The sequence below is a fragment of the Anas acuta genome, chromosome 11 (assembly GCF_963932015.1).
Source record: "Anas acuta chromosome 11, bAnaAcu1.1, whole genome shotgun sequence".
In the NCBI taxonomy this organism is placed as follows: Eukaryota; Metazoa; Chordata; class Aves; order Anseriformes; family Anatidae; genus Anas; species Anas acuta.
In genome coordinates this window covers 3328976-3343084 of record NC_088989.1, presented here as the reverse complement: position 1 = coordinate 3343084, position 14109 = coordinate 3328976, and the positions used below count along the sequence as shown (strand labels likewise).

The window sequence follows — 14109 nt, the reverse complement described above, 5'->3', positions numbered from 1 at the left end:
AAGGAGGAAAAAGGGGGGAAAAAAAGCACTTGTGTGCTACTTTTGCTTCTTGGTGGCATAGGAATATGGCCTGGGATTTACACTGTGCACATGTAGTCCCTTATGGGACTGGAGGTATTTGAGCAAGAAAAGTGATTTTAAAGCTCCCAGATCTTTCCATGGTGAAGATGATGAAGGCCAGGAGGTGACTGCTATTTTAAATGAAAGTAACTATTGAAAATCATCTTGAAATCTTGTATCACATTAGACTATAGGAGAGCAATTATGTAAGTAATGGTTGATAAGATTTATTGTTTCTGTTTTTGTGCTACCTAGTGGTTCCAGTGATCACTGAGTCTTATCTGTTTAGTACTATATAAACCACTTAGCTGGCTTTACAAAGCTTGTAATCTAAGGACATAAGAAAAGCAAAGGAAGAGAGGAAATAGAGGTGCAGAGAAGTGCCTCATTCCAAGGTCACAAACCAGATTTAGGATTAGAATCAGACTCAGCTAATTTTTCTGTTCCATGGGGTATGTTACTTGTTATTCAAATATGGAAAACACTGTCCTTTTCTAGTTAAATAGAGGACAAAGAGAATAAGATCAGACAAATTCAGTGATGTAGAGAAAAAGAAAACAAAACAAAAACAAAACAAACAAAACAAACCAAACAAAAAAAAAAAAAAAGAAATGGACTGATAAAATGCTATTTTTAGATGAAGTCAACATCTGACATACCATTGCTCAACTTACACGTTTCTCTTTCCCTCCAGATGCAGTAAGGTGGGGAGAATGATTCAGGTGTGAAACTGCAAATTGACCATGCACTGATGAAGAAGCAGCTGCATGTACTGGTTAGAATTTATTTATTTATTTATTGTCTTTATTCTGAATGGTAATAGTTAAATTCATTATAACCACTTTAGACCTATTTGATATCTTTTGTATCTTTAATATGCTTTCCATAATAGCATAAAGATTTCCATATATTTATGCATGTATTTATCTATGGAACAATTCCTTATAATTTGAATTGCTTGAAGTATACAGATATACTTTCAAAGTCTGAAAGCTCTGTGACTTGTTTGTCTTTTACTCTTTATAAGTTAAGTATACAGTCAATAATTATACATATAGCTGAACACTAGGATAGGTTTTATCCTGTAGCAGCATCTTATTGCTAAAGACTTTATGATTTGATATAAAAAAAAAAAAAAAAAAAAAAAAAAAAAAAAAACAAGCAAACAAACAAACAAGAATCTGTAATCTATTTCATTTTTCAACCTGACAGAACAGAAAAGGTGTTGCAGTCATTCTACCCTGATTATTTCCATGCATGTCTTCCAACCTGCTTTCCTGTAGCTGGTGATGTTGGCTTTTGGGGCAGGAGGGTGATAGTGCATTGCCCCGGGCACCTGAGGGGCTTGGTGCAAAGCCCCAGACCTTGCCTTCGGTTAAAGCAGGCCTGGGGCATGTTGAGAAGGAACAGAGAAAGAGCAGGGCCTTTGTGGTGCATTCATCGGTGGAGTGGAAGGAAGCTTGGAGCCTCAGGGTACTTGTGCCTGTGGCTTCTCTTGGGTAGCTTCCTACCAGGGATTTCAGTGCCTATGGACCCGTCCTGCAGCGAGATGTGCTTGGAGGAAATAAGCACACTGGCAAGGGGGTTCTGTCTATTTATTTATTTAATCCTATTTGCTAAACAATTATAATTTTGTGTTCTGTTTCTTGTTTGTGGCTGATGAGCAGGGAGTCTGTGCTACATGGAGCTTAAATATGTGTTTCTCATTAATTTTTATTAATGAGAGCTCTAAGAGTAAAGCTCTGTTGTGAATTCTGTATCCCTTAACTTTTTTTTTTTTTTTTTTTTTGAGATACTGTTTGTTGTTTTTGTTTCCCTGCATTCTGATCCCTGTCTTTTGCTATTGCAGAGGGCAGGGCTGAGAACATCCTTCCTACATATCTGTTGCTGAATGTCATCTTGCACGCTTTTGTGGTCTGTAAAATTCATAATGACAAAGTTGGTGATAAAATGTAGTCAGTCTAAATATTGCTTTAACTTACTTTTTTAGTAAAATATTTTTTGTTCTTTTATTATACGGCTGAAAAAAATTATTATTTTTTTTTTTTTTACATCCAGTGATGGTTTCAAGTAGAGAATAATTTTCGGATTTCTGATGTACCTCAACTAATTAAGCAGTAGGTTTCAGGTGCTGTTTACATCTAGATCTCTATAAAACATGATTATGTTTTGAATCCTGTCCTTTTAGGAGCAGCTCTGAACAGCTCACTTTCTTTGTCATTCTACAAGTTAGCTTAGAAACTTTCTTTCATGACCAGCCATCTGGAAAGGTCACCCTATGAAGGCTGCCCCTATTTTTGTAGGTATGCATGAGCAAAGAGAATAAAGGTTTACTCATTTTTTGTTTGGCTTGGTTTGGTTTTGTTTCCTCTGGGGTGGACACACAATGTTATTGTTTCTTCTTACTCCCCAAAACACATGCATTTTACTAAAACAAACAAACAAACCCTAACAACAACAACAAAATAAATCCACAAAACCCCACCCACCGTCAACAAAACCAAGCAAACAAGCAAAACTCTCCTCCGGTCTCCTCCCTGAGGCTGCTGCATGGGCTGGGCTTTGCCATTTCAAAGGAGAAATACTGGAAGTGTAGGCGTAACATTCTGAGTGCAAACTTGAGCAGATTTTTATATCTGCCCTTCTCTCTTAGCAGAAAAGGTCATGGAGTAATGCAGCCTTTATAACCAGCTGTGTGCTTGGCTCTCCATGCGTCAGAGCCGTGGATGTTTGGGAAATGTGCTGTTCCCCTTCCTGGGGCTGACAGCTCTCTGCACACCCCCTTCCCTGCCTGAAGTGCCCTCTCCTCCCCAGCTCAGCACCGTGACCCCCTCGCCTGCCCTGACCAGCATCTGAACCCAAACCCATTCAGACAGGGTTCGGAGTTAAGTTAATGTATGCCCTCCATCTGCCCTGCAAAGAAGTGCGTGTACACAAGACCTTTTCATTTCAACACATCTCTTTCTCAGCTAGGGGAATTGTCATTAAGATTTCATTGCATTTAACTGTTTGATAAATTTAATTTTAAGCCTTCCTATATTTAGAGTTTGTAAGTCTTAACTTGTAAAAGTTATTTGTCAACCTGAAAGTTAGCACTCCTTTGCATTTAAAATTCAGGGCATGACACATGAAGCTGCATTTATAAATAGGATACACCTTTGTGTCATTTTCTACTTGCTTAAAAGCCAGTGTCTGGTGAAGGAAGCTCCCATCCTGAGGAGAAGAAAGGGCTCATTAAAAACATTAGCTGCCATAGAACAAATTGAGCTACAGTGCTCTACAAAAAGATTATAATAACTGTAGTAATAAATGGATTAATAATACATTACAGGAGAATTCCTCCAGTCAGATTGTCACACGTTTATCTCTGAAAATTGACTTTGGTGAGGTGTGTCACAGGAGCTAATGACCTTAACTGATGGATTCAGGAGCTCGCCACGCTCCCAAATCTACTTCAGTGCAGATCTCTGTACTCTTCATAGTCTTCTAGACAGACATGGGATAAGTAAAGACATTTGAGGTGGCAAGCTGGGAGGTACCTCTGAGCTGAAACAAGGGAATCTCCAGCTTCATCCTTAAATAATCCCACAACACTGGTTGGGACACACTCAGCTCAGGTGACAGGGGTCCAGGAATACCTGCTGCCTCCATCATATGGAGAGCTTCCCTGACATTGAAGCTTTTGGGTAAAGCTCGCTTTTGTATGTGTCATGAGCAAATTCTCTCTCCCAGACCTGCAGATAAGCTATCCCAAAAGTGATGCTCTGTAGTATGATGGAGCTGTTCCTGTGCTCCATGGGAGGGTTTGAGTGGAAGCATAGGCTTCCCATACAAGGAGAGCTTGGGGATTCCTACTGCCTGCCTTGCACTACGTTCTGGCTTTGTAATGGCTGCTAGGCACCTGTGCTGCGCTGGGAAAAAATTGCATTAAGGGAATTGATTACCCAGACATTGTAAGCCCATGCTGGTTGTAAACGGCATCTTTAGGCACCTAGTCACCTTTAAAATTAATCCATTAGTCACTTCTGAGATGTCAAACAGCCCTCCTAAGCCTGGGGACTACTGAAGATGGAGGTTACGTGAGTTTGTGGTTGGTAATTTGTAGAATAATTTGGGCTGGAAGGTACCTGAGGGAGTTGTCTGGATGCCTCAGTTCAGAAAGGAATCAGTGGGTTCCAAGTACAGATTATGGGCAAAATCTGTCTTTTTACTGTATATCACACTGAATGATGCTTCTGGATGTCCCTGTTTACACCTACAAGCAAGTACTTGTAGATGTTCTGGGCACTTAGTTTGCATGTGCAAACTTTGTCCGTGGAAGATATAAAATCAAAATTCATCTTAAGATGACTCTAAAAAGCAAAAATCTCTCAGCACAAAAAAGGCAGTCATAAGGACATCAATTGTTTTCTTATCAGTGCTTTGCATCCTGTTAATACTATAGCCAATAGTAAATTGCATAAGCATTGAGAGATTGTACTGGATCAAAGGGAATGATACTAGGGCTTTTATAGCAGAAGATTTTGAGTTTGCATTTGAAGTCACACAATATGTGGTTTGCTTTATTTCCTGGCTGATGTGAGGGGAGCTGAACGGTTGCTCTATTTGGCACAGGGTTTGCTCTCTTTCCTGATGTATTGCCTTACTTTTGTGCATTGGTTTATTAGATACATACTGGAAAAAAAAAAAAAAAAGAGTATGGTATCAAATAAAGGTAATGCATTAGTGCACCAAATTGTTATGGCACCAGCAAACAACCAGACTGCTGCCTGTGTATCATGTGGTCATGCAGGGAGCTGAAAGCCCGGTTTGGTTTTTCAACTCTCCAAGCAATAAAAGACACAGTTGGCAGCACTGAAAATGTTGAATTTTGGAACAGAGCAAACAGGTACCTGCTAGGAAGCTGCTAAAATAGTGATGGCCTGGGGCTGGCAGCATACAACAAGGGGAATACAGCTCTACCTGCCAAATGGGTTCTGTGCCTCCATGCTATTTCTGTCTTGACTGCTGTCAGGCAGGAGAAAGAGCTAAATGCTATGGCTATTCTTACATTTTTTAGAAATGAGACTAGGTTCATTAGCACTCTCATCAAATGGCTTTCAGTTGCTATCAGTCTGACTTGTATTTGAATTGATGACCTTGAGATGAAAGGCTTTTTATTCTATTACCAATCTCCTGAGCCATCAAGTCTTTAATATGCCGTGTAAAATCAGCTTTCAGATGGTATTTCTTTTATATAATATTGCCATTTATTATTAACAATGTTTGATTTTGTGTGCTACTAGCTCTAATTGTGCATAATGCTACTTTTGTTATTCCTATTATTTCAGATATATCCACTATATTACTATACTCACATAGACATAGAGAAAACAGATTGGTAAGAGACTGTGATTAAGCTTTATATAAAGTTGAGTTAATAAAATTACATAAAAATACAAAGGTAGAATAAATTCAGCATCAGCAAAGTTAATGTTAATTAGCAAAGTTAATGCACACTGGAACAGGCTCCCCAGGGAAGTGGTCACTGCACCGAGCCTGACTGAATTTAAGAAGAGATTGGACTGTGCACTTAGTCACATGGTCTGAACTTTTGGGTAGACCTGTGCGGTGTCAAGAGTTGGACTTGATGATCCTTAAGGGTCCCTTCCAACTCAGGATATTCTATGATTCTATGATTCTATGTATTAGTTCAGTAAATTGAAATATAAAACTCAGTTTTGATGTTGAAATAAGCTTTCCTGCAAAGTACCATATGGGACAACCAAATGTACAGTAAATTAAGAAAAATGAATAAGAATATGCAACACAAACTATTGCAATGAAGGAAGTATATTACATACCACCCTTTTCCTAAAGATAGAACGTGTTAAGAAACCAGTGTATACAGGGGCACAAAGCAGAAGTGTAATGAGGTAGCTTCTCCTATTTTAGTTTTATTTGAATATGATTCTTGGGAAAACATAAAAATGGCAGCACTTGGATAAAAGGCGCCTTTGTGGATGAAGTCATTACAAACTCTGAAGTATGACAGCTAAATGTACATATTTGTCCTGACTTGCAAGTATGTAATAAGAATTTTAAAGATAATATGAGGCTGGTGATGTCCTGAGCAGTAGTACTCAGTTGTGGTGCCAAATGAAATGATATTTTCACTGTTATTTTGCTCCAGAGGAGATAATGCAGATATTATTTCTTGGGTGGTGTTGACACCAAAAGTGTTAGAATGCAAGTCTGACCCAGGATCTTGAGGGGTCATGAACTGAACTTGCTGCATCACACCACAGAGCCAACTTCCAGGAATGATGTTCATCTGGAGTCCTTTTAAGAGGCTTCCAGTGATGGGGTCCCAAGAGCCTCCTTGGAGATAACATATTCAAATGATTAACTGTCTGTGTAGCTCAGAAAGCTTTCATTCTGTCTGTCCTTAATTTTTCTTACTGTGAATTAATTCAGTCATCCGTTCATGAAGTATGAATAATTGTGGTTTTCTTAATTAAAATCTGTTGTATATTGGAAGATAACTGTTATATCTACTTGGACCTTATTTTTCATAGACTGAGCAAATACCCTCCTTCCTGGGTCATGCTTTCTGAATCTCATATGAATAATTACCTTCCATGTCCTGTGGTTAACATCTGTTAATATTTCCCAAAACACCACTTGTCTCTGGCAGCAGACTTGCATTGCTGACTCATGTTTAGGCTTTATCCTTCCTAACCTCTATGTTCTCTTCCTTACAAAGCACATCTTAAAGTTTGCATTTGACTATTTCCAAAAGAAACTAGACTTTGTGTACCTTTATACCTAATTGTGTTCATGATGTTGGATGCTTTTCCTCCATTGTCAAGATCATTTGGCATGCCTGTGCTGTCCTCCTGAGTGCTTACAGCTTCTCCACACTTGGTATCTTTGTGTTACCAAAGTCATTCATGAATAACTGGGTCAAGCACAGCCCCTGTGGAGATGCACTGGTGTTTTCTCTCAATTTGGAAGTGAGCAGTGGAAAACTCTTCTATGAGTGTGTTTATTGTTAGTTTAAATATAATAATAATAATAAAGTTAGTTTTGCCTTACTGTGGTACAATATTTTTGTCTAATCAAAATGTATATAACTCTTTTATGATGAGTAGTTATCCTTTTATTTAAAAAAAAAAAAAAAAAAAAAGAAAAGGTGGGGGTTGGAAATTGGGTTGACCTGATTAGTTCTTCACAAAATACGTAGAGAGGGAAACATGGTTGTGGAGGACCAAGTCCTTAGGTCTGGAAAAGGCAAATATAAGGGCCAAATTCCCTTGTGGATAGGAAGGGAGGCCAAAAACTGCTAAGGATAAATGAGGATGGACATTGGAAAGAGACTTGCTGATGACAAGCCAGCCAGCCCAGCCCGAGGGTGCTGGGGCAGGGCAGGAGCAGCCCTCACTTGGCACTTCCCCGAGCAGCAGAGCCATGGTGGGATCTGCCAGGAGGCTTGTGCAAGTCCTTCCCAGCCCTCTGCTCTGAGTAGATAATAAAAGCTTGGTTTGGGCCAACATTTAAAAGCCAAAATTGTTCCAAAGCAAGTTCTTAAAAAACATGCTTTGTTTTGTAAGGGGTATGCGTGTGGAATGTGTATAATATTGAAGCTTTGCTACAGCATAAATATGGATACAATAAGTTAATGCATTATTTGTACAAATAGGTATAGACTTAGAGCATAGTACAATGCCATTCTCTGAGGCTTCTGTCCATCATAGTAGAAGTGTATAATAGTAGACACTGGAATAATAAATAGTAAATATAATAAATTGTTTTAAAAAGATGGGATAAATTACACATAATGAGATTATCTCCTGAAAAAGTACGGCCTATTTTTTGTTAGCTCTTCAGAGTTTGTTCTGCTTCTAAGCCCTGCTACCATAGACTTCAGTATTCATAGTTTCCCTTCTGGTAAGAGGAGTAGTCACCATTTCTGCAAAGCCACACTCCGGTTAGCTGTTTCTGAGGCAGGTCTGATAACTGGCTGCCTCCAGTTCTGTAGTATGGAATAAAGGAGAACATTTAGAAAAAATACCAATATCCTCCATGAAATGAAATGAAAAAATATTTTTCTGAAAGTGACAAGGTGTTAAATTCCTTTTCTAAGTTAATTCTTTGACAGACTAGTGTAAGTAAGCAATAGAGAATGGAAAGTGATTAAAAATGTAAGAATTAACAGTAAAGAGCAGGCAAAGAATTGTTATATATACAGATTTGCATCCTGTAACATAAAGAGGATTAAAGAATAAACTTACCTCTGACATTTATTTTAGAAAAAGTCTTGGGGACAGGTGACACAAATAACTCTAATGTGCCAACACCCCAATGGGGTCAATGGGACAAACCCAAAGATCTATTGTAGGGAAAATCTGTACTTGCTTATTTATTTATTTATTTTTTATTATGTTCCCACTCAAACTATTTGGGTAAAATGATAAAATTGAATTGATGATGATCCATCTGGGAAATGGCATATTTTTCTCTAAATATGGTTTGTGGAGACATTTTAAAAAGCCAAATGATTGCATAGAGAGTTATAGTCTGTGAACCATATTGTTATTGCTATTGTCAGTACTTTGTCTTCAGATGGCAGGAACTCTTTCAGCCTGTAAAGAGTGAGAAATTGCTTTGTTCTCTGACAGTCTGAAAACTGCTTCTGACACCCGTCTCCAGCCTTGATTTGATTAACAGAAGTGATGATTTTCCCCAAAAGAACAAGGCCACACAGGGATTGCCCCAAGGAGGAGCGGGCAGAGGTGATGGCCGTGGGTTCCCTCCTCGGCAGCTTGAGCCGCAGCAGCACGTCAGCTCGTGTTAGGCTCAGCCCTTGGTTCCTCTTCTGAAATCCCATGTGCTTTACAGAGTGCTTGTGTCTCCTTCATGTGACAACCGCTTAAGGTAGCAATGGGAAAATGTTTGCAGAGGTCAGATGAATGGACTGCTGCTTGCTTCTCAGTCATCAGTGTTGTGCACTGAGGATGCTCAACATGTGTCCATATGACTACTGATCTATGTGCCACCTGTGCACGCCAAGGGGACTCACGAAATTACACCTTAGCTGACCAAATCAGCAACAAGTTAAAGATTTCAGTCTTGAAAATAGTTGTGATTGCACTTCTAAAATCTGATGATGTGTAACAGAATGACTTGAAGGCCTGAATCTGTCTTGACAGAAACGTGACGGATTACTTAGGGATTTTCTTTAAATGCTGCTGCGCTATTGAGATAGCTCCTCAAAACCCATCCTGTCATGCTAGTTCAAAAATTGTTGCAGTAGAAGTTATTCCTATGTATCTATAAGATAGATTGTTGTTCTGCTGTGCTGACAGCTGGTTCTCAGTAATCCATTTATTTGGCTGCACCGTCTTTCTTGGCTGCACAGAGGCAGGATTGCCAAGTGGGCAGACATCTCAAGACACCCTACTTTGTGTGTTTTTTCAGTGTTACCTTTGGGGGGGGGGGTAGGGTGGTGTGTGTGTGTGTGTTCGTTTCCTTCTAAGTACTTCCCGTCCAAGCTTAGTGTTTTATATTCCACCAGAAAATCCCTGATCATGTCTGAGCATGGCAGAGGAGAACCCTTACTACTACATGATGAACCTTTTTCCCTTTAGTGTAGTTGCTGTTTTGTCCTTGCAGACAGGGCTAGAGGTACGTAGAGTGTTCCAGCTACCTAGTACCTGAAATAATTTGGGTGAAATGTATTATTATTAGCATGCAGAAAGGGCAAAGCCAGTTGCCACATGAGTTCATTACAAGGGAATTATTCCCTTATATATGTTTACCAAGAGTCAGGCCGAAGTGAGCTGGCTCATTAAATCCAAGAACTTGGATACTGTTATCCCTCCTCCAGATTTAATAGGCATGCTTTTTCCGATGGGCTGTGTTTCTGTAATGTGCTGTGTGGCATGCGCAGACACCTGACAGATGCTCGGCATCTTCTTGCATCCGATGAGGGTCGCAGCTTTGACAAATGCCGAAGAAGGGCTGTCAGGGATGCTTCCCCGGGGGATTTTGCACGTACCCAGAGCTTGGGAGAGGCTGCTGTGAAATAAACACTTGTTGTGGGCTGGCTGCAAGCAGCTTGCGTCGGCTGGAGGTCATGGCGGTTCCTGCCGGCACACCAGAGCTCTGTCTGCGAGCGCAGGGCGAGAGGACAGCCGCTAATAAGGGACCCTGCGTTGTGTCAGCAATGTGCTGTGCTGAAGAACAAAGGCATACTGTCTATGCTCATAATCTGTCATTTGAAAATTAATGAACAAATGGCAGGCTACAGATGGGATGGCTATGAAACCCCTTGTCGCAGGCGAGAGCTGCTTTCCCACCGAGCACTTTCTGCTTAATGATTTGGTTTCATATTTGAGAAAGTCTTTGTTGCTGTGTGCTGGTTCTGAGCAAACTACTTGTTGGGGGGCATAAACTTTCTGGAGGATGTTTCATGCTTGCAGTAAATACTTACTCTTCTTAGGTCCTTTGAATATGGTATCATGATATCATTCAAATTAATTATGCAAAAGCTATTTTTGATCATCTGTTGATCTGTTATGTCCCTGCATTGTTGGTTTTTATTTTTATTTTTTTCAGTAACCAGCTTTGGTTTACCTTTTCACAATTCATATTTATGTAAAAAGTTGATGATCCCCATACAGCTCAAAATAACAGGGAGAGTAATCCTCTTCAGGTAAATGAAAATCAAGCCATTCTAACAAAACGAGGTACTCTGTAAGCTCTGATCCCAAAAGCCTGTCTTGGTTTCCTACTGCATTGCCTGTTGCTCATCATGGAACAGCGCTCAGGCAATTTCTGTCTTCTCCAATGGAGAATAATGCTGGGTTAGTCACAGCCTAGATCATATACAGGCTTGCCAGTGAATATATTGGGATTTTCCATTCAGCTGCTCTCAAACAGCCTTTATAGTGTCCTTTTTCTCAGTGGAGGTGCTAGTTCGAGATTTTTCTTTTGAAACTTCCACATTCATAAGTGATTGAGGGGTTTGGATAGATGGGACAGACTGCAAAAGTGTAAAAACCTCATTTTCTCAAAAAGCTGTCCTAGAAAATGGCATTTTTTCCTTGGCCAAGAGAGAAAAAAAAAGTTCTCATCAAACCAATCTATTTCAACATTATAACCTTTAGCCCCAAATGCGGGATTTTTTTGCCAAAACCCTGCTCATTACAGGGGATTTTCATTTCTCTCTGATGGGTTTATGCTAAAGTGTTATCAGCGGGTGAATTCCTGGGCTTGGGGGCGCACAGTGGGGCTGGCAGCGAGGATGGAGCCTGGGGTAATGCATCCCCAGGGAACATGTGTGCGGGGAAGCAGGGCCTTCATCCCAGTTGCCTGTCAGGGGGCTGTGATAAGCACGGGAAGAATGACATCAAGAAAGCATTTGCAAAACTTTCTGTTTGTTGCTTACTTTGCAACTGAGAATAGCTGAAACCAGCCCTTGGTGCCACTCATTATTAAATGCTTTCCTTAGCAAACGGGCTTGAATGCAAACATCGTCTTTCGTCTCCCTCTAAACTGCTAATGCTTTTGACATATTTTTTGAAGTTCCCATTTAAAGCTGTAGTCTTTGGACTCCCTGTAGTTTTCTGGCAGTGTCCAGACCTGGAATTTTATTTTTCCTTCTTGTATGAAGTATTAAAAACCAGTGAGAAAAGGTTGCTTAGTGTAAGGATTAACTTGAGCTACAGTTTCTCTTCACTCCATTTTCTGTTCAGAGTCATTCTCACACTTCCAGAACAAGTGACCTGTCATTTCAGAGCGCTGTGTCTGATGGAAAGTGCTGCACTGGATCCCCCAGGAGTCAACAGCTGCAGTCTCAATACTGCTGGTGGGAGGGGGCGATGGTGCTGTGAGGGAGCAAATCAGAGCAGCGCTGTCACTTGAAGAGAAATATTTTGGGAAAATTATCATGTTTTTGTGGAAAATGAGAAGTAGAATATAATGTTTTGGTTAAAAGGTTACAGGAATTATATAGTGGTTTACTGGTGTATAGTTGTGTAGTGGTATATCAGGTTATTTGGCCACCTGTCCCAATTTGAAGCTGATTCTGCTAGAAGCCCTCCTGGAAAGTGTGTGCAGATATATGATGCTGGTAGCTGTGAAAAACAGACAAGGTTAAAGCTTGAGATTGCTGTGACAATCAAAGGCAGAAATAAGCTGAGTTTGGGAATACATTTTCCATTATATATTTATATATAATTCACTCAGCTGTAATGTAGGATGGAATTTAAAATATTTCTTGCTCTATTTCAATTGCCTTTTACAAGTTCATTGAATAGTAGGCAGGAGGACAAACTCAAGTGTCCTAAAGATCAGGCTTTGCAAGTACCACATATAGGAAGATATAGTACTGAATGCTTTCCCACTGACAAATGTGGCTCCGCTGGCACATGATCCATATTTCCAGCTCTAGGATGCATCACCCTGAAAATTGCAAAACTAAGTATTAAGAAATAAGCCTTGAAAATATGCCAGCTAAGTTCCTTAAAAGGATCTGAGACGGGGTGACTCACTACTCAAATGGCCATTCATTGCATCTGCAGAGCATTTCAGGTTAAATTCTCTGAAATAGCAATGATTTCTTGTAGAAGTTCCGTGTTGCAGAGCCAGTGCTGCTGCAGCAGCCCAGGGTTAAGAAGGTCCTGGCACAGTGGGTGGCAGGGAGGTGACAGCAGCCTTGCTACCACCAGCCTGAGCAGCGAGGAAGAGGAGGAACAAAGAGGCTTCCCATATTAAGGTATGAAATTTCTGAGTTGATTTAAAAGCTGATCTGAAGCGGGCTTTGGGTGCTAATCAACTGGTTGGCCACCTGGGTCACCATGAAGGAGCATACCTGGAATATTGTCTTCTGGTCCCAGCGTGCCACTTGCAGTGAGTGAGGCAGGGCTTGGGAAGCACAGGGATTTAGGAGACCATATTTGTGAAATATTTGTGATCTGTGGATGCATGAACTGTAGTAACTATTTAGTGCCAAGGTCTGTCTTTCCATATTATTTTGATCTCTTTGCTGTTTTGTGTCATATAGCATTGTTTACTGCACATTTTGGCAATGAGATCAGAATATTTTTTTCTATCAAGTCTGTATTTTTCAATTTCTTTCTCAGCTCTTTTTTTTTTTTTTTTTTTTTTTTTCCCCCGCTCTCCAATAAAGCTAATTTTCCAGTCTCTCACTGCTGTTTCCCTGCCAGTGGTGGACTGAGTATTTCAGTTTTGAAGACCCTAAATTCAGGCACTCTGTAGGAACCTACCTTCCAGAAAACACTAACTTCATCTGCTGAAAAGCAAATCTTTTTAAGCATTCATCTGACTTGGGAATACAACCACTTGCAGCCCTGAGCAGCCTCAGCTGGCACAGCTGGGTGAAGCCAGGAGGAATGTGCCAGCATGCCTAACGAGCTCATGCTCGGTGGCTGCGGTCCGTGCCAGGCTGTGAGTGGCAGCCTGTTTGCCTCTCTGCCTCCTTCTGAGTGCAACCAGCTTCTTTCTGTCTTTTTCAATAAGCAGAGGGAGCTGCACATCAAGGCAGCATCTTTCATGGTTGTTTTGCATAGCTTCTGATCCACATTTGAGGAACCTTTACTGATTTTTTTGTTGTTATTTGGTTGGGTGTACTGATATATTCAATTATTCATTTTTCTTCTTTGAATCTTGATAGGGGAAGAAGAAAGAAAGAATAGTTGTCTTCTTTCAGATTTTGCATATACTGTGTTACAGTCTCTTGCAGTTCCTTATCGAAGGGGGATCCAAACTCAGCTGAAGTTAACGTGAATCTTTCTGCTAACTTTCACGTTACCTTTGTGGTCTTCCTATGTTTGGCTCAAAATGTGTGTTTGGGTAGAAGAAATGCTGTGGCTTTTTGACAATATATATAGTGACCTTATTTGCCCTGAGCTGGGGGGGGGGGGGGGGGGGATGGAAATATTCCATTTACAGCCACAGAATCAATTCTGTCTGTAGGCATTGATTACTTTTGTTTCTCACAAGTTGACTTGTATTCTCATCTGTCTCCCATCCTCAAGTCCAGGT

General features: G+C 40.3%; 1 protein-coding gene across 11 annotated transcripts in view; it reads left to right on the top strand.

Annotated features, from left to right (window-relative positions):
* CHL1 (cell adhesion molecule L1 like) overlaps positions 1-14109 on the top strand; it is a 125732-nt gene that overhangs the window by 30834 nt on the left and 80789 nt on the right. For 6 of the 11 annotated variants that reach the window (XM_068694320.1, XM_068694329.1, XM_068694330.1 and 3 more), the window contains exon 2: positions 755-835. The exons of 2 other annotated variants lie outside the window; for them this stretch is intronic. The gene's annotated coding sequence lies outside the window, so the exon portion shown is untranslated. Of the gene's footprint in view, positions 1-754; positions 836-12671; positions 12821-14109 lie in introns of those variants that run through there. 3 more of the 11 variants (XM_068694324.1, XM_068694322.1, XM_068694323.1) reach the window with 2 other exon arrangements.